This window comes from Oryctolagus cuniculus, chromosome 3 (genome assembly GCF_051225735.1).
Source record: "Oryctolagus cuniculus isolate XC-2025 breed Fujian yellow rabbit chromosome 3, ASM5122573v1, whole genome shotgun sequence".
Lineage (NCBI taxonomy): Eukaryota > Metazoa > Chordata > Mammalia > Lagomorpha > Leporidae > Oryctolagus > Oryctolagus cuniculus.
The window spans coordinates 106,331,534-106,357,166 of NC_142869.1; the positions used below are offsets into that span (position 1 = coordinate 106,331,534).

The 25,633-nt window shown below is 41.4% G+C and overlaps 1 protein-coding gene and 1 pseudogene across 7 annotated transcripts in view; one reads left to right on the forward strand and one right to left on the reverse strand.

The window, feature by feature from the left end:
- Positions 1 to 10,130, forward strand: part of LOC138848876 (asparagine synthetase [glutamine-hydrolyzing]-like) — a 51,459-nt pseudogene extending 41,329 nt beyond the window's left edge.
- Positions 1 to 25,633, reverse strand: part of THSD7B (thrombospondin type 1 domain containing 7B) — a 985,451-nt gene that overhangs the window by 892,936 nt on the left and 66,882 nt on the right. For 6 of the 7 annotated variants that reach the window (XM_089329248.1, XM_070071551.2, XM_051849594.3 and 3 more), the window contains exon 1: positions 17,093 to 17,215. The exons of the other annotated variant lie outside the window; for it this stretch is intronic. The gene's annotated coding sequence lies outside the window, so the exon portion shown is untranslated. Of the gene's footprint in view, positions 1 to 17,092; positions 17,216 to 25,633 lie in introns of those variants that run through there. 7 annotated transcript variants of the gene reach the window in all.

The window sequence follows — 25,633 nt, forward strand, 5'->3', positions numbered from 1 at the left end:
GGTATTTTCCCAAGAACACAGAAATCATTCGGATGAAAAAGGAAGTGATAACGCAAGAGTGCAAGCTATTCTTTAAAAACAATTGTCTTTAAATCCTTTTATTTGACAAATTCATGATTCCACGGATTTAGCTGCCTCAGAATGTCATTTTTATAGTTCAATTAGCCTGCCAGGAGAACGTAGGTCCTATTATTGGAAAAACAGGAGACACTGACAAATTAGCAACAAACTAACATAAAGAAGAAAGCACTAGAAATTTCCAGAATCATTGAGATAAAAAGTTCATCATGATAGTGTATGGGATTCCTTACAAATTTCTTCACACTAACTGCCCTTTTCATTTGTTTAGGCAAAACTTAAAATCTTTATGTTCTTTGTAGAGTCTATATCATTACAATCATTTAGACAAGGTTCATTTTCTTGTTAAATATATTTTCTCCACTTTTGCAGCTTGCCTTACACCCATCCACGAATGAATTCCCAACTTGTTGTCTCTAGCTTTGACTACTAGTCCAAGATCTGGACTCTTAATCAACCATCTAGATGTACCCAGCTGTGTAACCTGCAGATGTTTCAACTCCTCCTTCCCAATCTGGAAGTTTACCTAGCACAAAAAAGTCAAGACTTGGAATTTTGAGTAGTGAGACTCTGAAAAAGGATTTATCTTGTTACTGATTTTAGGTGTTTTCTCGTTTCTGTGAAAAACATCCATTGCATTTAATGGAATTTTATTAAATATTCCATTCTAAATTTAAAGTATATTTTAAGCAGACTACGCAGTTAAATAGGCTGGGTTCAAATCTTGGCTCTGACATTTCCCACTGTATGACTCTGACTAAGGTATATATTCCCTTGGAGCTCTAGTTCACAGTATATAAAATGAAGGATAGTAATGATTCTTATCCCAGGGCTATAAGAAGAATTATCAAAGAGTAATACACTTCAGGGCTTGGCAAGTGCTCAATAAATGCCTGTTGCAACACTGGTGATACTATAGAAAGCTCTTCTTGCTATAACTATACAATCAGAAAAACAAAAATTAATTCCATATTTTCCCTCTTATTCTCCATAGCCCTAGTCTCCAGGCCTTTCAATGTACTTACTGTATGCCTCTTGATGTTCTTTTTTTTTTTTCCTTTTTGTCCTATCATCTTTGTCATTTTCTACCTGGTTTCCATCAGGCTCATTCCCTTCCAAATACCTCTATACAACACATAGAGTAAATTCCCTAGAACACAAGTTGGATCATACCCCTACTGAGTCTGACATACTGTAATGTCCATCATTTCTAGAATAAAGTTCTATATTTTTGTCAAGACATCCAAGTCTTTTCTTGATCTGGATTGTGTTTACTTCAACAATCTCATTTCTTACCAATCCCTCAAACTTCTAATATCTCAACCATGGAAACCATTTTAGAGAGCACACCAGGTTTGCCTCAGTGCCTCTGCTGGTTATACTCCCATTCTGCCTGTCTTCTGAACCACTCTTCATCCTCTTGCTCAGTGGTAACCTCCTCACAAGGCCTTCCATGAAGCACTGTGCAACTACACAGGAGAACCAGCAATTTCTTTCCTGATGCTCTTTTACAGACTTCATCAGTTGTATGCTATCTTTTTTTAAAGATTTATTTATTTATTTGAAAGTCAGAGTTACACAGAGAGAGGAGAGGCAAAGAGCGAGAGAGAGAGAGGTCTTCCAACTGATGGTTCACTCCCCAATTGTCCACAACGGCTGGAGCTGCTCCAATCAGAAGCCAGGAGGCAGGAGCTTCCTCTGGGTCTCCCAGACTTGGGCCATCTTCCACTGCTTTCCCAGGCCACAGCAGAGAGCTGGATTGGAAGTAGAGCAGCTGAGACTCGAACCGGCGCCCATATGGGATGCCAGAAATTCAGGCCAGGGCATTAACCCACTGTGCCACAGTGGCAGCCCTGTCAGCCCTGCTTTGGGCTTACTTGTCTATTTCCTTTACCAACCCAGGCTTTCCATAAAGCAAAAATCTAAGTTATTTTAATTTAACATCCCAAATCATAAAACAATGTTAGGAACATAGCTGGCACTCAATAAATTCTTACTGAAATCTATCCATGAAATTATGTATAAGAGACACCATCTCAAAGCCCATTAACACAACTCTGCAGCATTCATATGTACAGCTTGCTTGAATTCTTCGATGGAAATCATGCATCAACAAGACACAAAACAAACGGGCAAGATCTGGATGATCATCAGACCCCAGTGAACTAGCAGAGAAAGGGGACTATAAAACAATTCCACACAATAATATTATCAATAGGTTAAAGAGAGGTGTTGACTTTTTCTGTGAAAGTCTTTTCCCTTTCTACCCTCCATTGTGAAGGTCAAGTATCTCCTGTGTTTGGGGGAAGAAACTCTGCCTAGAAGAAGGAAGTCAATTCTGGACTCTAGATCTCAAAACCTAAAGTGATTGAGTCCACAGTGAGACAATAATCTTAAAGATCAGGATTTAGAAGAAAAGAAAAAGTGTTTGGTTTCTAAAACCATGCTCATGAGCCGGCGCCGTGGCTCAATAGGCTAATCCTCCACCTTGCGGCGCCGGCACACCGGGTTCTAGTCCCGGTTGGGGCGCCGGATTCTGTCCCGGTTGTCCCTCTTCCAGGCCAGCTCTCTGCTATGGCCAGGGAGTGCAGTGGAGGATGGCCCAGGTGCTTGGGCCCTGCACCCCATGGGAGACCAGGAAAAAGCACCTGGCTCCTGGCTCCTGCCAGGATCAGCGCGGTGCGCCGGCTGCAGCGGCGGCCATTGGAGAGTGAACCAACGGCAAAAGGAAGACCTTTCTCTCTCTGTCTCTCTCTCTCTCACTGTCCACTCTGCCTGTCAAAAAAAAAAAAAAATAAAAAAAAAAAAAATAAAAAAATAAAACCATGCTCATTGTAATAAAACTCTGCACCCATGCTTCGAAAGCAAGCATGCTGAACTTACATCACGTAGTTTTGGGGATGGAGGACATGATATCAGAAAGCTCCCACGTGCCTAGAAACAGAAACTCTTCTTTAATTTCTTATTAGCAGATGCTAAGGAGAAAGAAAGAAAAGGAGGAGGTATCCTCCTGGCCAAAGGGGAACATCAGGCAGTAGAGAAGAAGCAGGTGTGGTGGGAACCCCCACCTTCAAGAGGAAATGCCAGCAGTATAAGGGCCACTTGGCTTTTGTACTCAAAGGAGAGTCGAAGAAAATCTGCAAACTCTTCTGTCAATTCCGTTCTCCAATATGGCATCGGAGCAACATAACCATAGCTCAATAGTGGGTTAGACACACATGACAAAGGCTTTTTGGAAGAAGATGAGTGACATTAAAGCGCTCTCATACTCTCTCAGGAGCTCTGAGTGTTCAGCATGGTAAAAGTACAGCAGCTCAGAGGCCCAGTATCCTCCTCATCAAACAGGACTTCCCAGGAGCTGAGAGAATGGAAGAAACTAAAGAAACCCCAGCAGGCAGCACCAGACAGCTGCACAGGTGATCTCAGGGAGGAAATTGAGACCTCACAAAGACGCTTTGCAATGGTGAGTGCTACTGTGGTGCCCCCTGAAAGACCAGTCAGGTCTGTCATGCCTCTGGAGGTACAATGCCAGACACCCAGGGCCAGACCACAATGGCCACACTCTATCAGATGCCAACTAGTTCCAGATTTTAGTATAACAGCCTCAGAAGTTCCTCCTGACTCAGATACCCAGTCTGGGGAAGGGTGGTCAGGGAGGGAGAGACCCTTAGGAAAGCTGAGAAGTTTGGGGCAAATATTTAAATGACCAAAATAGGACATGTTCTAAACCAAAAAAGCCTGGTATATTCTTAATTATCAAGTTTATGTTCCCCCAAGCCCTGGTACCCAGCAGAGGGAGAATCGTACACAAAATGAAAGCAATTACAGAAAATTCAGGAGCTACATGTATTGCATCACTTTATTTGCAGTAGTTTAAATACTGACCCTACCACATATTTAAACACTAAAAGGGAACTGCGTCTCTACAGCCAAAGCATGATTTTTCTCAATTAAGAATGATCAAACACCTGATCCACCTTTCTTTCCTTCATATCCAAATTACAATTCTCAATCTAAGGGAGCAGATCCCAAGAAAACCCAAAATCACATCTTGATCCTCAGATAAAAGAAGACTAATAAATGTGATCATTTGTTAATCAACGCTTTGCTTACCCCAAAATTAGTTCACAATTCGTTAGTATCAGAGTCGGTAACAGGTACCATTTTTAAATGTTAACTCTAAATCAAATGCTCCATATACATGATTTTCTTCATTCTTCACAAGAAACATATGAATGTAACGTTATTAGCTACAGCCTACGAATGAAGGAAATGAGGTCAAAGGAAACAAAGCAAATTTTCCAAAAACCACAGTCTATAATAATTACACAGCCAGGATTTAACCTAGATCTGGCTCTTTCCAAGGACTGTACCTGGATTCATTATGCTTTTATGACTTGCTTCTTTTTCTTTTTTTTTTTTTTTTATGCAAGGAGAGGAGAGATTGAAAGAGAGAGAGAGAGAATCTTCCATCTGCTGGTTCACTCCCCAAATGGCCATAATGGCCAGGGGCTGGACCAGGCCAAAGAGCCAGGAGCCAGGAGCTTCCTCCAGGTCTCCCACATAGGTACAGGAGCCCAAGAACTTGGACCATCTTCTGCTCCTTTCCTAGGAACATTATCAGGGAGCTAAATCAGAAGAGGAGCAGCCGGGACTCGAACTGGAGCCCATATGGAATGCCGGCACTGCAGGCAGAGGCTTAACCTTCTAGGCCACAGTGTTGGCCTCCTGACTGTTATGGAACCATAATGGTGCTGAATATTTGTAGCAATGCAGGATGGGACATTCAGAAGCACATCTCAAGGGGAAAGTCAGATGTAACTGCGTCATTCATCCACTCACTTGAGACACAGTATTGAGCAACACATACCATGCATGTCCAAAAGAGTATCCATATTTTCCAGAGAGTCCATGAGCAAACAAATGAAATAACTAGGATTACTTCAGACAATGAGCAGTACTATCAAACACGAAGACTGGAGAGTAACAGAGGAGTCATTCTGAATGAAATGAAGAAGGAAGGCTGGCAGGTGTGTGGGAGAAAAGCTAAGATTTATGAATGAGAAGGAGTAAAACAAGCACATATCTGGGGGAGGAGTATGACAAGCAGGGAGAGCAGAGACCCTGAGCTGGAAGGGTGGTCAGCCAGAGGGAGGCTATGGATAAAGAAAAACGTTTGAAATGGCTACAGAAGCTGCGTGGTAGGAAAAAAATGAAGAACAATAAGGAATCACCATACCATGATGCACCTTCAAGACTATGATAGGGACCTGAGATTTAATTGTCAGTAGAACAGGAAGCCTTTAGAAGACAGAGGATCATGAGCTTAGCACTGTGATAGCAGGTAAAACTGCCATCTGTAATGCCAGCACCCCCTAAGGGTGCCAGTTTATGTCCCGGCTGCCCCACTTCCAATCCAGCTCTATGGTAATGGCCTGGAAAAGCAACAGAAGATGGCCCCAGTGTTTGGATCCCTGTACCCATGTGGGAGACTAGAAGAAGCTCCATTGTGGCCATTGTGGCCATTGTGGCCATTGTGGCCATCTGGGGAGTGAAGCAGCAGGTGGTAAATATCTTTCTCTCTCTGTCTCTCTCTCTCACTCTAACACTGACTTTCAAATATAATATATATGTGTGTGTATGTGTGTGTGGGGGTGTGTGTGTGTGCATGTATATATGTGTGTGGCTATCTTCTTTTATATATATTTCTATATAGATACATTTATAAATATAAATGTAATGCATATATTTTTATAAACATAAATACATTTATATATACATATATATGTATGTGTGTGTATATATATATATATATATATATATATAAGAAGACAGCCAAAGAGGATCACAAAATTAGTTTTATTTGGAATGCTTCATTCTGAATGTTCAGGGTACAATATAGACCACCAGGGCCAGTGCTGTGGCATAGTGGGTAAAGCCTCCATTGGCAGCACCAGCAGCCCAAATGGGTACTGGTTCAAGTCCCAGTTGCTCAGCTTCTGATCCAGCTCCCTGCTAATGTGTCTGGGAAAGCAGCAGAAGATGGCCCAAGGGCTTGGGCCCCTGCATCTATGTGGGAGATCTGGAGGAAGCTCCTGGCTTCTGGCCTCAGATAAGCCCAGCTCTGGCCATTGTGGCCATTTGGGAAGTAAACCAGAGAATGGAAGATCAATCCATCTCTCTCTCTCTCTCTCTCTCTCTCTCCCTTTCAAATAAATAAATAAATAAATCTTATAAAAAAAGAATACAGACCACCATTATGTCAAAAGTGGACAGAGAACTTCAGAGAAACTGAATCCAGTGCAATCTATGAGGACAGCTATGGACCTGCTAGGAATAATTTTGACTTACACGTGGAATGGGTTTTGAAAGTTTAACTGACAGCACTTGCTAATATACTGAGTGTGAAACAGATAAGAAAAAGAAGAGTTAGGAATAATTCCTCAATTCTTAGAGTAGCTCCGGGGGGACGGTGAGAACAGGAAAGAGTAAAACAGTGGCGGGAATGTGTACAGGAATTAACAGTGGTCATTTCAGATTCACTAACTTTGAGATGACTTCGCACATCCAAGAAGAGATACATAATAGACAGGAGACACAATAGACTTCAAACTCTGCAACTACTAAGTCTGGGAATAAAACATCAATAGCTACAGCACACAGGTGATAAATAAGGGCTTGTCAATGGATGAATCACCTAATGAGTGAGTGTAGTTAGATAGAAGGAGTGTTCTAAGAACTGAGCCCTGTAGCATCTCCATATTCAGAGGTCAACACAGGGTAAGACTCTTAAAGTAATAAAGAAAGGCCACATAGTATGGAGCTTCCTGGGAAGATGTTAGTCCAAATGCTGGTTTTCCCAATTTTAACAAGAGATGCAAAAGGTTAATGTACAGAAATAGTGAATCTTATGCCTACTGGCCACAGATACAGAAAATAAGAAGTTAAAAAACTGTGTGTCTGCACACACCCACAACTCCTGACAGCAAAGATGTAAAGGGGCTTCCCAACTCTCTCAGCATCAGCAAGAGTTGAGTATGGATCAAGTGAAGAGTGGGGTTCACATTCATGCCCTGGGGTCCCTTTTCCAATCTGCAGCTAGAGATCACCACCCGTGGAATTTTCATTTGTGAGTACATCCACAGGATGCCGGTGCAGCACCGCACGTACTTGCTTTTTGAGTAAACATGTTGAGATAAGGTAATAACATTTCCAAAATGGCCTACACTGTTTTGACTAGCAGTTTTCTTCAGCTTTGAAATTAGCTTCAAATCTTTAATTTCATATCTGAAAATAGGCACCAGCAGAGTGTTCTTCCCACATTCAATAATCTCCTTTCTAATAATACAGTCTGCTATTTTCTGAAACAAAGATTAAAGAATACAGTCAGAAACTTCCTAAATAACTTTGATGAGATTAGTTTAATTTCTTTTCTGAATGCAAAGATAAACAGACCTGAATTCTTAGTCATTTTCTTTGTCCTATGCAACTGAAACCCCTTGGTCCCTTTATCAATACTAAGGTTAGATTCAATCCTTTATCTAACACCCAAATACATACCAGTTTCTCTTCTTGGAGCATGAAACCTACAGGACATATGATATGGTTTTCAGAAAGGAATAAGGCATCTAAGCCTTTTATCTCCTCGTGGGTAGGGGGGGAAATTGAATGGCTGAGAGGTAATATTTTAGATACCCTTTGCAACTTAGCATAATTATGCTAAATAAATTACTGGTCATAGGGTTACTCCCCAAGAAGTATAAGGATGCAATTCAGAAGGTTTCCCAGAGAGTGGAGAGAAACCATGGGTACACAGGTCAGCTTGCCACAGGGCCTAATCTACTCCTGACATCAATTGAGGGTCAGATATTGTAGCTGGAGCCTCCTCACAGCTACATAGTTTAATGCATTCACATTCTGCATCCTGACAACTCACATCACTCTCAATAGCATCTTCTAGGAGGCAACCCAAAGTCATTATTCTACTTCAACAACTAAGGAAAATATGCTTCAGCAGTCCCCAGAGAGTTAAACCTTAATTCAAAGAGTTCAGAATACCCTGCTTCAGTCAGTAACCCTGGCCTCAGCTTCCCCTGCCAACCCCAGTAGTCCTAGCCCAGAGGGCCCACAGCTGCATAACACCGAGTGTGGCAGCTGGACCATCTGGCCTCTAGGGCTCTCTTTCTGTTCAATGTCTGACTACTACAAAGACTGCACTCGGGGTGCAGATGCACTTATTTTGAGAATTGCAATGGATACATCAACTTGCACTTTGCATTTTACCAGATTGGAAGTGGATAACCAAATGTTTAGAATGTTGCCAATTTGAATGAAGAAATATTATCATTGGTGCCTCTGTAACAATGGTGAAATATACAACCACAAGATGATGCAACACCACTTTTAATTTGAAAATCAGAATGAAATGGACAGTAAGCCTATCCTTCATTTTAAAGACAAAGGAGTAATTGAGCCATTTGTATGTCTTCATTTACTTTACTTGATAATGCCAATGAGGAAGTATTCCTGGAGGCTGGTGCTGTGTTGCAGTGGGTTAAGTCGCCATCTGCAGAGCCAGCATCCCATATGGGCACTGGTTCGAGTCCCAACTGCTCCACATCCAGCTCCCCACTAATGCATCTGGGAAACAAGCGGAAGATGGCCCAGGTCTTTGGGCCCCTGCATCCACAAGGGAGACCCAGACAAAGCTCCTGGCTCCTGGCCTCGGTCTGGCCCAGCCTTGGCTGTTGCAGCCATTTGGGGAGTGAACCAGCAGATGGAAGGAACACTTCCATCTCTCTGCCTCTGCCTCTCTGTAACTCTGTCTTTCAAATAAATAAATAAATCTTTGTTAAAAAGTATTAGTAGGCAGACATACCTCTATTTTAAAAAACCTGACATAGTTGGGTTTTTAGCCACAGCTCCAGAAGCTACAGGTGCTACACTGAAGTACTCCATGACTCTTTTTGTAATTTCTAACTGGAGCCTTTCCTCCTGCCACACTATGAAGTTTTGTATTTAAGGCCAAAAGGCAAGAATGCATTCATGGAAAAGATTAAGTAGTGTCACTGTAGGTATGAACCTATCGTGATCCCTGTGAGAATGTGCAGAATTTCTACCTAGATAGAAACTGAAGTGCAACCCACAGATCCCTTTTACCAGCGCTATTCTGAAAGGTTGGAAGATGGACAGAAGGACTGGCAGTCTTTGATCAGGGTCTTGGACTCAAGCTCAGTTGCTGCCAGCCTTCTGCAGCAGCTAAAAGGAGCCCATATACAAGATGCTCTGCAGACATTTGACATTGGCATGATTGGCTGGGTGCTAGAGAGGTGGAAAATCAGGTTGGAGGTGAACATCATCAAGTTCTTTCTTAACTCTGAGGAAGGCATTCAGCTCCTGGATAACATCCCTGGGAATATATTTTATTCAATAGTTTTTGCTTTCATAGGAATGCATTTGATTTCCACATCTATTCCAAAGACCACAGATAACAGGTGAGCCTCTCTGGAGAGGGATGAGCTGAAATTACTCGAGGTTATGCATATTTTCACAAGGCTGCTGCTTCTAAGGACGCCAAGAAGAGGAATCCTCTTCTGAAGGAACTGTGTTGTGCGCTGTTCTTGCAGATCAAACTACTACTGCCCTGGCCTTGAAATGGGAGTTCTATTTCTCGATCACTGATTCTCTTCATTACTTGTCTCCACCATCATCAGAAATGAGAATTCCATAGATTTGGATAGAAAGACGTATTCTGAGAGAGACATTTGAGGACTCCATCTGATACCTAAGGAGATCTCTGGTGACCAAAAAAAGGCTTCAGTGATGGAATATCCTCAGTTCAGAATTCCCAGTTTACGATTTTGTAGAATGTCGGCAGCTCAAGTTCAAAATTTTCCCTGTGATACTCCAAAAACTAAAGAAGGCTGTTACTACCATGACATCTTTGGCCCAGGCTGAGCTGTCTGACCCATTACTGGATGCCCCAGTGGATCAACACCACTCACCCTTCCACCCACACTCTGATCCACTGCAAGCCAGCTACCAACATTTAGGTGGTCTCTAGACTGGAAAGTAAATATGTCTTGTTTTGAAGGTAGCAAGTTTTGGGGCAGACAAAAGAGCAAACAGGATCAACCATTCAGGCTTCCTATGGCACGATAAAAATAAAAGTCTTACCCCTATAAATGACAAGAAAAGAAGCTCAAAAGATCACTCTCCCCATCTCATTTCATTAAGATGTAGAAAAACAACAAAATGTATTTTTTTTTTTTTTTTTTTTTGCTGCCTGACCTGGAAAATTTCCTTAACCTTAAAAGACCCTTATGATACACAGCCGACTCATAGAATGGCAGATGTCCTAAACAGCACTCTGGCCTCAGAATCAGTCCTTAAGGCATTCAGGTCTGGCTAAAAAGCCATTGAGAGTTTCTCAGGCATGGACAGCCAAGACACTCTGTCAAAAAAAAAAAAAAAAATGACCTAAATGAAAGATCTCTGTGAGTGAGATCCCAGTGGAAAGAACGGGCCATCAAAGAAGGAGGTACCTTTCTCTGAAGGGAGGAGAGAACTTCCACTTTGACTATGGCCTTGTCTAAATAAGGTCAGACTTTGTGAACTCAGGAGGCCTCCATAGCCTTGGCAGCTCATGACAAGAGCCTCGGGTGATTAATGACATCATAAATAAGAGTGTCAATTTGTTAAGTCAACAACAGGGGTCACTGTGCACCTACTCCCCATGTAGGACCTCTGTCCTTAATGAGTTGTATTATGAGAATTAACAGTAAAACTAGTATTCAAACAGTACTTTATACTTTGTGTTTCTGTGTGGGTGCAAACTGTTGAAATCTTTACTTAGTATATACTAAGTTGATCTTCTGTATATAAATATAATTGAAAATGAATTTTAATGAAGAATGGGATGGGAGAGGGAGTGGGATATGGGATGGTTTTTGGGTGGGAGGGTGCTTATGGGGATGGGGAACCGCCATAATCCAAGAGTTGTATTTTCAAAATTTATATTCATTAAATAAAAGTTTTTTTTTTAAATCCCTTACTTAAAATAATGGACTTTGTATGGAGGTAACTGGGAGGTGCCCCAGTATCAGACCAGGGGTGAGCAAAGTTATATGTAAGCTCTGGAGGCAGACGTGAGTCTCACATGTAGCTCTATCCCTTAGAGGTTGTGGCTCCCATCCTACCACTAAATCTCAGTAAAGCACAGAGAGTAGGACTTCTCTTATATGAGGATAAAATGAGACAATGGGTGCATTTTAACATTCATTTATATCCAATCATATCTCAGTAATTATTTACATTTTTATTGTGACATAAAATGCAGAAATTAACAGATTCATTAGTAACCATAAATTTGGTGTTTTCCAGGGGCCAATTGTCTCTGCAATGCCTTCATGAATTAAAATGATTACACATGTGTCAACAAACTTTGGCCTACCTGATCTCAAACCTGTTTCATTTCCTTGCATCATCAGAGGCTTAGCAAGTAGACTTATTTATTATACATATGAAAGAAAGTTGCTTAATGATGGCCTAAATTACTCTACTAGGTCTTTTGCATTTTGCCTGGATGAAAAACATCCCCTTCTAGAAACCAGACTACAAATCAGCAATTTTCAGAAATTTGACTGAATATACAGAAGTAAATGCACGGCCGGCGCCACGGCTCACTAGGCTAATCCTCCGCCTTGTGGCGCCAGCACACCGGGTTCTAGTCCCGGTTGTGGCACCGGATTCTGTCCCGTTTGCCCCTCTTCCAGGCCAGCTCTCTGCTGTGGCCAGGGAGTGCAGTGGAAGATGGCCCAAGTCCTTGGGCCCTGCACCCCATGGGAGACCAGGATAAGTACCCAGTTCCTGCCTTCGGATCAGCGCGGCGCGCTGGCCGTGGCAGCCATTGGAGGGTGAACCAACGGCAAAGGAAGACCTTTCTCTCTGTCTCTCTCTCTCACTGTCCACTCTGCCTGTCAAAAAAAAAAAAAAAAGGAAGTAATTACACAAAGTAGACTATTTCTGATAAAATTCACTATAAAGGTCTCTAAATTATGAGACCCACACTTGACACTTCATTGTGCACCTAACCAAGATTAACTCTAATTATTGCCTTAAATCTAAAAAGGAAAGAGATGGGTCATTGAAAGTATCAAGCAGCTAATTGTATGAAAAATCAAAAGTTTCTAGAAAATAATCAAGATCTATGCATATAAGTGACATTTACCATTAAACTTATTAGAGTATTTATTTCCAACAGCATGATATTCACCCACATGCCTTTTAACAAGTTGTTAAAAGAATGATGGTTTTATCTGGAAATCAACAAACTTTTTGTGTAGCTACCAATATTCCCAAGTAGACAGCACAGACAAAAGAGAGACTAAAACTATGCCCCAGTCATGAACACTGGCAAGAGGCAGTATGGTAGAATAATGAGGGCACCCCAACCTGGTACTTCCTGGGTAGCCTTAAACAAGTGTCTCAACTATAATTCCATAAGGATCCTATACTGTTCCTGTTAAACATCAGATGCAAGACAAATGATAGCTGTATATTTTTAAGATTGTATCAATGAATGAAGAGTTGGATGGTCAGTGATCAAATGGATTAGCACCAGTGGGGACTGCATCATTTTGTGATGATGAGTATATCCCCTAAGGGTAATATTTACTAAGCTCTTAAATGGTCTTAAACCCTTCAAAACCACCTGAACCTAACCACTGAAGATTTCTATTTAGTATACCAACATTTGACAAGTCCACCAAAAGCTCATGTACATGTCTTCCTCATCAAATGTGAGCTACTAAGCAGAATATTGTAACAGCTTATGTCTTTACCATAGAGAAATGTTATTATTATGTACTCTTAAGTGGAAATTCAAAAACAACAGTAGCCACTTACAGGTTAGCTATTTATTCTACAAAAGCTGTAATGTATAATGGAAAACCCAAAGGATCAGAAGGCCGGCGCCGCGGCTCACTAGGCTAATCCTCTACCTTGCAGCACCGGCACACCGGGTTTTAGTCCTGGTCGGAGCGCCGGATTCTGTCCCGGTTGCCCCTCTTCCAGGCCAGCTCTCTGCTGTGGCCAGGGAGTGCAGTGGAGGATGGCCCAAGTCCTTGGGCCCTGCACCCTATGGGAGACCAGGATAAGTACCTGGCTCCTGCCATCGGATCAGCGCGGTGCGCCGGCCGCAGCGCACCAGCCGCAGCGGCCATTGGAGGGTGAACCAACGACAAAAGGAAGACCTTTCTCTCTGTCTCTCTCTCTCACTGTCCACTCTGCCTGTCAAAAAAAAACAAAAAAAAAAAACAAAACAAAAAAAAAAAAACACACACACAAAGGATCAGAAACCAGATGGCTGGGTTGAAGTTCAAGCTAAGCTATTCACAAGCGATATGGCCTACACTGAATCTTTTAATACCTTGGTTTTCTCACCCATCAACTTAAAATACCAGGGTCCACTGACTTTTAGGATTAGGTTACTAGAAAGGTTAAAAAAATGATTAAGGAAAAAATATTATACAGCTATTAACGCCTAAATAAGTATATTAACCTTTTGTTGAGATTCTTTATTTTCTCTGAATGTAAAGATGCTAATAGAAAATATCATTTTGAGTAGCCTCTAATGAAAGGAGGATTTTAAAAAATCCCTTGGCAAAGCAAACATGGCTAAAAAAGATTATTCTACAAAGACCTAAAACTCCAGAGCATCTCATAGCAAAAGCAAACTAGGAAATAGATGGCACAGTTGCAACAGACTAAGAGATGAAAAGCCAAGAAGTTTTATTAATACCAATCGCCAGGTGATGAGCCTTTTATGTATCTATAATTGATTCCCATATGTCATTTTCTGCTAAACAGTGTGACTGCTTCCTTTTCTAAAAACAATCTAAAAGGGATCAGGAGGGATTTCTAGATCACTTACCATAAGATCTAACTCCTAATTTCAAGGGATTTACAATCCAGATGGAGTCACAGAATAGCATGCATTAAATAAGGAGCAATTCTCGACAGGGGATAGCTACATACTAAATTGTATACAGAACTAAATTTAATGACAAAGAGATAGGCAAGGCAATACATTTGACAAGTGAACATTGTCCAGTTAGAAGGGAAAAGAGCTTCCAGAACTATGAGAAATGACAGAATCTGAAAGAGTAGAGAAGGAAAAATTAGCATTTGTAGCAAAATTCAACACTGGAGAAAGAAAACATGACAGCACCCTATTGAAATTCTATCTCCAAATACTTTAAGGTTAACAAAACTCAGGAAACACCTTAATGTACTATCTGTGTAAGGCAAACACTGAAGCCAGAAGGAGAGAATCCTCAGGAGGCAATAAAACTGAGATCTGAGTACTTGGAAAAACATATTCAGTGAATCTCTAGGGGCCTAACTTATTTGTTTGGTTAAGTTTCTCATTTTATTCCCTTTTCAATGGAAGAAAATGTTCATTACAGTAGGCAGCTAATTTTCCATCTTTTCACTTAATGTACTAAAACAATTTTACATAAAAAAATTCATTTGTCAAATGCCAAACATCTGCACCTTTGATTACAGATCTGCCATTGAGACTGTTTTCTCAGTTACCATATGTCACCGTATTTCACATTAGTTCAGCCTTTGTTTATGCACATTCAGGTGTGTGTGTGTGTGTGTATGAGAGAGAGAGAGAGAGAGAGACTATGTGAGTGTGCATGTGCAGGGGAACACAAAGAAAATGGCATGTGGCACCCAGAAAATGAAAGGGAATGTCAATGGTGTACAGAAAGGCAAACAAACTTGTGTATGAATGAACAAAAACTAAGCCACACACACAACCACTCACCATTACAGGCCATGATACCCTGATGAGTCACAACATAGGGCTTGTATAATAAAAATATCTTAAAAAGATAAAAGCAGGCAATAAGGAAAAGGATAGTTTTAAATGGATGTTTTAACATATAATCATTCTATAAATAAAGATTAAAGGAGTAAGGCATATGGAAAATAGACACAATATATACCCTTGGACAAAAATAAATCCAAGATAATGGTCTTAGCCAAACACATAACCAATCCTTGCTCCACCTGGCTTCCCCCACACACCCATATTTTCCCCCAGGATCTTCCTGGCTTTCCCTGTCCCTATTAATTTCAACTCCCAGCATGTGCTCTTCATCATTAATGAGTACTTCATCTTTCTTCTCCAATTTAAATGAGACAACCCAGCAAAGAACAATGGGCCTGCAGTCAGGGGACCTAAGTTATAGCCACAGCTTTTCCTCTAATTAGTTATGCAATCTGGTAAAATTTACACTGCACACCTGCCTCATGTAGGGCAAACACTTCTCCTCTCTGGGTCTCTGTCTTCTGACCCGAAAGGTGAGGAGTTGAAGCCTGCACTCTGTATGGCTCCACGAAGCTTGCACAGAGAAGTGGGTGTAGATCAAGGGTCCTACTCCCACTTCTGCTCTGTCCTCAATAGCTTCAGAGCCAGAGAAGAAAGCCAGGTGCAAAACATCTGTGGCTGACCTTACGCCTCCACATGAACACAGGTGCACTGAAACGCAGGTGTGGTTCAAAAGCTGCTGTGTGCTCAGAAACTCACTGGACACTCCACAGCACTTGTTTTCAGCATCAGATCTGCTCCTTGTCCTCCCAGAATTTACGGAACTGATGATGCGGTTAGAAGAGAGCTCCAAAACACATTAAGAAAGAAAACAAAGGAAGAATGATGCTGAAGTGATGAGCTAGAATAACCTTGAAAAGGGAGAATTTCATGCAAATATGAACAGCTAACAAAGCTTTCATAAAGGAAGTAGAATTTCATTCATTCAACAAATATTCACTGAGTGCATACTCTGTGTCAGGTACAAAAGTAAACATAATCGCTACTGTCCTGTGGAGCTGAAGACTAGGAACAGATAGGAATTGATAGAATAGGCTCATGGTGTCTCTGGATGAGAGATAAAATAGGGAAGCAACCTAATAAGGGAACTTTCCAGAAGAAGGGATCTTCATGCTAAAATAAAAAGACAAAAAGGCATTAACTATGAGGAAAAGAAAAGCCAAGAATACTGCAATTTCTGTATGAAGCATGTACAAAGGCCCTGCGGCAGGTCTGAAGAACTGATAGAAGTCCCTCTGGCTACAGGGTAAAAATCAACAAATACAGCTGATGCTTGAGAGGAAGGCAAAACCAGGCATGCAGGGCCTCATAAGCTGTATTGGCAAGTTCACTCTGAATTGATGACGCTGTCAGATGAACATTCATGCAAACTGTCGAGAAGGGAACACAAGAGACAGGAGTTTATACAGGGGGGGATATGTAGGCAACCACTTCACAGATCAGCTATGAAATGATGACACGTAGACTAGAATGGTGGGCGTGAGAATATAGGAGGTAAAGAAGACCACATTTCCTGATGTGATGGATACGGCTGTGAGGAAAAGGAAGTGGCCAAGCACAGCCTCCTAGTTTCTGACTTACATTAACAGAATGAATGACAGAGCCACTGAGAAAGGAACAAAGAAAAGCTTATTTGGAGAAGGAAGGTGTGAAAAAAGCCAAAATCTCTTGAGAGGGTAATTACACTGGGAGCCTGGCATTCAAGATTAGGAAGGTTGCTGGAGAGCTCAGTAATTTTAGGGGTCAGGTGAGACCCCTAACAGAGTGGACTGAAAAGCTGGAGATTGATATACCAGGTGAGGAGAGGGCAGGTGCACTCCCATAGTCACTCTTCTGTTGGCATCTTCCTGCCTCCTATGCCATATATCCACCAATGCAACACACACACACACACACACACAAAACCTCTGATCATGTCATAGAAAATGTTCCCAAATAATCAAAAAGGCCCGGGGATACATTCAGCTCTTGTCATCTGAAATAAGACAAAGCAAAATGCAAGCTTCTTTTACCGTGTCTCCCCCTCTCCTTTCAGTGCAACTGTCTCTCGATAGCTCCTCTCTCTGCTGTCAACCAAAAGCCTACACCTTTGTATCAACTCAAAAAACTTACCTGTGTCTTTCTCTAAACAAAGTGGCCAATGACACACAACGACACCGAGAGAGCTGCGGCTGTGGTTTTTCATCCAGGGTCAGAAGCCAGGGGCTTGTCTGACGCTTATCACCCCACTCTCAGCCTCCACTAAGCTGTAGCACACTGTGGCAACCAAGGCTGGCCATCCCAGAGACACTGAGTCATTCTTCGCCGAAATAAGACCTCGTATTCATCCTCCAGTGTATACATGAATTGTTGCCTTGGCCTAGAAAACTAAACTTTAGTGTCTCTCTCCTTGCTGCTCATAGCATGCGTGCTTTTTATTCTCTGTCCCACTTGGGAATATCTATTCATCTTGCTTTTCCAGATGCTAAAACATACAGGTCTAGACATTAAAATACCATAAGTTTGAATTTTCTAAATGTCTTGGATATCGTATGCAGAACCACAAGGCCATAAGATATACCCAGCAACACCAGATCAGAAGGCTGGGAAAAGTCCAGAGTCGACCTCATGTTGCCAGAGCACCACTGACTTCCTGTGATTCTCTTTTTGCTGTGGTTGCCATAATCCCATTCCCAGTCACAGAAGTTACAGTCACTCCATTCACATTTAACATGTTTTCTTTGCCTGTATTTGTTCTGAATTTCTAATTCTAGCTTTCTGTTTATCAGCACATCCTCTGTGCTGATCGGAAAAATCAAAAATGCTGTCCTCAGAGAGATGGGGATATAAATGTCTGAATTAACCAACTCACCTCTCTATCTTTCCGAGAGCTCGGGTCTACACTCATGGATATTGCAAAATTACATCTGATCACTCTCTTCCCACAACTGATCAGGTAGAGACACAGACACCTTCCAGTGTGGAGAAGAAGTCATGGAGTGGGATTCAGGGAGCACCAGGAAGGTTTCCTGGCAAAAAATTCCTTGTTTGTTTACCAATTGCATCTGAAATTCCGTTGCTTCTCTCTCAGATCGTTTTATTTATTTATTTTTATTATATTTATGATCTCTTTTTTTTTTTCTCAGATGGTTTTAAAGACTACTACAAAGCAAACACATTTTGCCAGGCTTCATGAGTGAAGAAGCTAGTAGCAGATCCCGCCGGGACAAAAGGCTCCCCACACCTTCCAGAGGAAATGAGATGAGACAATGCACATGGACAGGGAGAGAGGAAGAATGAGCTCCCTGGGCCAGTCTTTGTTGGTCACTTAGTGATCAAAGGGCTCTCTGACAACAACCAGCACATGGCCAAGAAAGCACAGGCCCAGCATGGAGCATGGGGAAGAGAGGATGGGCCAAAGCTGTCCCCTTCAGGGAGGTCGAGTTTACTTGGAAGCTACAACAAACGCACAGAAAAATTTAAACCTCAGAAGATGACGGCAAATCCTCTCTGTGAGAACCCTGAGGCACTGGCTTCATAGTCTGAGGAAACTGATTAAACAGAGACCTCTGCTTCCTATCTGCTGTTCCTGAAACCTCTGTCAGTAGACTACAATTACAGTATTACAAACTATTTTGTATTTCAGTATTTGTATCAAGTATATGATATCACAACAAAAAGTGTGAAGTCAACATTTATGTTTAATGAACACTCTCAAATGGTGACATAACATTGGCGAACCTGTGGTAGGCAAACACCTTTCCCCACATATTAATGCCCTGTGAATATATTACCTGACACTGCAGAGTAACACTGGGGAAACTCTGAAAGAGAACAACTGTGACATGGAGAGACATTCTTGGGAGAATAACAAAGTGGGCTCAGTAATGTGAGCCCTTAAAAGGGAAAAACTTTCCTGGCTGGGTTAAAGAGACGCCGTGGGAGGGGGTGGGGGAGAGCTGGCACTGTGACTTGGTGGGTTAAGCTGCTGTCTGAAATGCCCTTGCAGCCATCTGGGGAATGAACTGGTGAATGGAAAATCTCTCTGTCTCTCCCTCTCTCTGTAACTCTGCCTTTAAAATAAATCTTTAAATAAACAAATAAAGCAAGGAATGAACAAAGAAAGACAGGAAACATAAGGGGGACTGGGCTCTTGTTGCAGGCTTTAATGTTAGAGGAAGGGGCAGTTAGTGGAGGAATGCAAGCAGCCTCTGTAACAGAGAACAGGTACGGAAAGATTCTCTACTATAGCACCAGACAGGAGCCAAGATGTGGCTATTAGTGAACAAGCTCATGGCAGACTGCTTACCTGACCATCTTTGAGATAATAAATTTGCCTTAGGGGCCGCTGTTGTGGTTCAGGTTCAGCTGCCACTGTGACAAAGGCATTGGAGTCCTGCCTGCTCCACTTCTGATCCAGCTTCCTGCCAATGTGCCTAGAAAGGCAGTAGAAGATTGCTGGCCCAAGTACTTGTGCCCCTGCTACCCATGTAGGAGACCCTGATGGAGTTACTGGCTCACAGTTTTGACCTGGCCCAGCCCCAGCCATTGTAGCCATTTGAGGAGTAAACCAGCAGATGGAAGATCTCTCCCAGTATCTCTCCTTTTTTCTCTGTTACTCTGCCTTTCAAATAAATAAAACATATTTTTAAAAGAAATTTGTTTTAAGCCATTAAATCAGCAGTAATTTATCATAACAGCAATCAAAAACAATCTTGTTTTCCTTTATATTTTAACAAATGTAAAACGGGAACAAGTGCCTTTCACTTTTCTTTCAAGTGTTGCAAACATTAAAAGGCAAATACCAGGCAAATCATTTTTTAAAGAACAGGGTAGGGAGAAACAGCAGCTTAAAATGTTCTTCAATGTACCTCATTTTCCTAAATTTTACAGGATTCAGTCAATCAGAAAATAAACCAGAAACCTAATACATCTTAACAGTTTCATTGCATCCCCAGGTAATCAGAGGCAATTTTTCATATTGATCATAATATAAAACTAGTTGAGTTATAGAGGCTCATATCTTGTCGGTTCTTTGGCAATCGTAAAGCCGCCCTTAGAAAAATACAGTAATGAAATATTCTCAAAGTCAGTATGCAGATCTCTGACTGCTTGGCAAGTTAATGAGATGCATAGCTAGGGATTTAGCATGCATCTCCAGCACGGTTCTGCATAAGAAACACAGTTGATTCTGATCTCATCACCTTATCCATTTTTTTACAGAAACATCTATCAGCAGAGAAGAGACACTCCATGTATTAAAAGTTTCCACATGCACCCTTAGCTATCAGGAACAGGACAGCAGGCCATGTATCAGAGTTTGCAAACCTAATAAAATATTTTGCAAGTAACATATTTAATCAGTCAAACACTGATTATATTTGGTATGCTCAAAATACTGAAGCCTAGCCACACAAAATGATTTGTCAACATTCCAGGGATAGCTTTTTTTTAAGACATAACTTTGGAGTTTATCTATTAGGGGCCTAAAACTAAGCTTCCAAGGTAATAAAACAGAAAATCACCTTGTAAAAATTAACCAAAAAGAATCTTAGCTGGATATAATATTAAATAATCAGAAGATGTGTGTATACATATATGTATATATACTTATACATATATATACATATAAATACATGTGCGCATATATGTACACACACATACACGAGTAGATTCCAAAAATAATACTTACATCACTGTGTCTTACAAAGCAGAGAAGGGACAATGCATGTGTTTAAAGCAACTACGTACACTGAAATATTTGATATACCACTTACTGCCTTGGATTTTGGGGAAAGTTGTTTAATTTCTCTGCACCTCTGTTTCCTCATCTGTAAAATGAAGATATATGAGTGATGAGCGCAACACACTGCTACTCAGATTAGAAGAAGTAACAGGACAAAAAATTGAGTAAAATGGCTGAGCCACATCTGGTACTCAATACATATTTGCAATTATTTTCATCAATTATGAACATCATGTTCACGGTAAAAGAAATTGACCACAAAATCTGCTAAATAATCCAGGCAATGGACCATATTCTCCTGATCCATTATTGTCACGGCTTGGTCAATTTCCTAATACCAACAGGAGCTACACAAAGGAAACCCTGAAGTTCTGTGTTAATTTAGTTAAGATTCACTGGGGAATTTCTTTGGACTATAAGTATTAGAATCAACCACACAACAGACTCAAAATCTGGAGAAAAAGAGGAGAAAATCCGAAAGATAACAAAAATGAACCACAGAAAAGAAACTTATGCCCAAACAATCAATCAGTGGGCTAAAATGAGACCTTGGAGGAGGAAGAAGAACAGATGGCAATGTCACAACAAGTCAGAGCAGGCCAGTCTAGGGGAAAATGTGGAAACATGCAAGTTTCAAAAATGAAATATATACATGCATACATTAAAATATATTACTGGCAAAAGACACAGAAGACTTTTGAAGGCAGAAAGAGGGACAGGGAGGACATGTCAGCGACAGTTTAAAGAGGCGGTCTTTGTTTTCAACTATGCATTAAAAACAAGTGTCATCTGCTTTCGGCTCACCAAAGCAAGCACTGTCTGTCACAAGAAAGAAAAGGAAATAACTGTTGAGACAGAAAGTACTGAAATGTTCTGTAACAGCTAGATGTCTTCAAATCCCTGGAATTCTAACAGCCCACTTAGTAGGAAACTTGATTGATTTTCCAATGTTAACACTAAGAACCCCATTCTCCTTGGCTTATCCATTATCTGTTTGCCTTTATCTTTAAAAAATCATTTCACGCTAGGATATCCTACAACTTAATTCCCCTCTCCCAGATGACACATGTCTCTTCCACATAAATAATAACCAACTAACCAGAAAGCTTGCATTATTCCTGTCACTGTTTTAAATACTCCCCGAGTCATAAAAGAAGTCAGAGACAGGGGCTTCCTGATAATATTGCATTGTAATTAGATCCCACTTTTTTTCCTAGAGAGATTCCCAACAAACTCAAATTCACATGTTTACTTAGGATAAACAATCTCATCAATGTACAGAGCTAATCTAGCTTACTTCCTAGGACAGTTTGGACATCTGAATGCTCTGAGATACTCCACTCCACCCAATGCATCATGACTGTAGGTGGAAGTTGCAATTTTAAACATGCTAACGTAAGGTCTATAGGAAAGCACCCGTCCTGGCCCTCCTTCCACTGGCTCTTTCAACGGCACTTCCTTCCCTCTTAAATTAGGCATACTTATACAAAAGCAAAGACCAGGAATCAACCAGAACTGGAGTGATTGCCCGGCTATAGCATGTAATAGACTCCTGACTTCTCTAAGTCTCAGTTTCTTCACCTGTAAGATGGACAGGATAATGCCTATTTGATGAGTTTTCTTTCTTGATCTGAGAACAAAAAGACTGCTAGTGTTTAAGGGGCTTACAGGAATGCTTGATGCTCATGTATCCAGAGAAGTTACTGTAGCAGCAGGAATCAGTGTTAGGGTAGGCCTAGACACCTTCTAGAAAGAAATACTGCCCCTGGCTTTTGTGCTATGGTACAAATATTTATGCAAACAACCTAAGAGATTCTTTCCTGAAATTAAATCATTCTGAAGCAGCTTTGGGAAGCCCGTTTGGATGGAGTCTCTGGGTTACAGTCCCCTTAACTCTGACCACTCACCTGAGAATGGCAGTGCACTGCTCTCAACACCATTCAGAGAAATACAAAAGAGAGGAGGACCAACTTCCTCTTTACACCTGCCAATCTATGCCGAAATTATGCCCTACTCTTCTGTCTAGTATGCATACAGAGGCTCACTCTGCCACTTCAAAGGGGCTTGAAATTCATTAATAAGCCTTGATCAATGGCCCAGTGGTCCAATCAGCTCATTACATTTCTGGTCATTCGTGTGCTGATATAATTTGTTGCGTTCTCTGTAGGTGGTATAGGTTTATAGCTTGTCAGATGCCATGCAAACTGTGTCCTCCTAAAGTCTGCGACAGGGCAAGGCGATTCTTAAGGAAAGGTGGGCTGTGGCATGTATCACTGGTAGAAAGGTACAAAAAGATATGAAGGAGGCCCTTGAGTCTGGAACCATAGCTGAGCATACAAACTGCCTGTGCAAAGTAGATGCTAGCCCAACAGAGGAGGCAGGGCTTGGAGAGCTCGTGGCCATCTATCCACAGCACCAGCGAAACAAGTGACAAGAGAGAAAGGCACCTCCTCGACCTAACCCAGCTGCTGAACTTGTCAATCACAAAAGAGGATTCTCCTCCTAGCACTCCCACTATCCATTATCCTATAAAAACCCCTGTCTCTCCCAGCTCCCAGCTGCTTAGGAGATAGGGGGCTGCAGGGAAGAGAGACAGAGAGGGCAAACAATGCAATCCCTGTGAGTCACTCCCGGGAGGCACATTACAGAGGAGCCAGCCAGGGAGCTCTGAAATAACTACATCACACAGGATGGAGTTCTGCGTTTCCAAGTGATTATAAATGAATATCAAGTATGACAAAATTATCAAGAGAGACTGAAAAGCCACTAATTGGTACTTCACATTTTCTTTCTTTCCCCGAGCAACACATGGGAAATGGGAGCTTAAAAAGTCAAGTCGATATGAATTAGTAGGGAAAAAAAATTCATACGAATGTATTACCCAGAAAAGACTATCAAGTCATAACTACCACACTTTGCTTTCTTGCTCCTTAACTTTTTACTTAAGAGGTCAAATTTATAGAAAAGTTGTAAAAGTATTAGATGAACAGGAAATTGTCATTTTTATAATACAACCTAACATTATGCTTAAACTTATCAATTAGTTAATTCTATTTAATTCAAGGAATTCTCAATTAGCCTTTACCTAAATTCTCTATTAACATTTGGTAGCATTTGCCTTTTGCCTCTCTCCCCCTCTCTGTCTTACACACAGAGAGAATGTAGATAGCAAATACAGACAATGAAATTTAGATATAGACACACATAGGTGGTGCTGAAATTTTTGAAACTGAAAAACATTGTAATATGTGTAGCCCTAAACACTTCAGCATGCATTTCATAAGAACAAGGACATTATCTTATACAAGCACAATACAACTATCTAATTCAGAAAGTTGACATTGACTTGTTATTATCTAAGATACAGCTCATGTCCAAATTCTTCCAATTGTCCCAACAGTGACCACTACAGCAATATTTCTCTCCAATCTAGACTCACACACTGCATTTTCACCACATCCCTCTTGGTTCCTTTAATCCAGAAAGTTTCTCAGTCTTTCTTGTTCATTTGGAGTATCAGTATTCCTGAAGAACAGATGTCATTTGTTTTACAGAATAATGCTTATATTGGATTGATCTGATGTTTTCTTATATTTGCTCCCATTTGTGGCAGGATAACAGAGGAGTGACGCTGGGTTCTCTCAGCGCCTCCCAACAAGGCACATGACATCACTCTGGCCTGGGCTGTCGATGCTGACTTGGATCACTTGTTTAAAATGGTGCCCTCCAGGTTATTCCATTGCACAAGTTATCATTTCTCCCTTATCATTCATAAGTAACCTGTGGAGAAATTAGTTGCCATTTTTGCATACAGTTCAACAAGCATTTATTATTTACCCTATCATTTGAGAAGCTAGGGATATCACAGAAAATAAAAGACAAAAAAAAATGCTTCCCTGAAGGATATGTCAAAGGTGGGGGAACACTGACTATGAACAAACCACAAGGAATTTGGTGTGTTAGAAGGTGTCTAAAGGGAGTTTATGGAGGGATGGGTGTGTTTTCATTTTAAATAGAATAGTCATGGAAGACCTCACTGAGAAGTTGACATTTGCAGGTGGCCAGATTGGGGCCAGCGCTGTGGCGTATCAGGTAAAGCCACCGCCTGCAGTGCCAGCATCCCATATGGGCACCGGTTTGAGTCCTGGCTGCTCCACTTCCGATCCAGCTCTCTGCTACGGCCTGCGATAGCAGAGATAGAAGATAGAAGATGGCCCAAATGCTTGGGTCCCTGCAGCCACATGGGAGACCCAGAAGAAGCTCCTGGCTCCTGGCTTCAGATCAGCCCAGCTCATGCCATCGTGGCCATCTGGGGAGTGAACCAGCGAATCGAAGATCGATCTCTCCCTCTTTCTGCCTCTCCTTCTCTCTCTGTGTAACTCTGACTTTCACATAAATAAATAAATCCCATATATTATATATACACATAATAAAAAAAAAGAAGATGGCCAGAACCATAGGCTAGAAGAGAGACTTCCAGACAGGAAGTCTAGCATATGCAAATGTCCTGAGTTGCCTGATATGCTTATAGGGAGGAAAAGGACCACTCGGGATAATCTCCTTTACAGCTGACCAAAAACCCTCCCTAAACTTCTATAATGAATTAAAAGGGAGTCAGGGGAGGGGTTGAGAATGTCTTAGCCAATATAATTTTAACGTCAACAGCACAGCTCATTTCAGCCTCAGCTGGTCTGGGGACTTAAGTGCAGTCCTCAGGAACCTCTCGCTGTGTCTCTTTAGCTCTTGCTCTTGATTTCTTCTCCCCAGGCAGTGTCCCAGGTGGTCACCGCAGGCCCACCCTCCCATGGCTGTCATTTAGTCATCCCAAGGGAACGTGAGTGCCTCTTGTTCAACAGATTGTGAATAATATTCCTGGACCTTGCCTGACCCCCCTCTTATTCCTGAGGAAATCTCTAAGTGATGGGGGC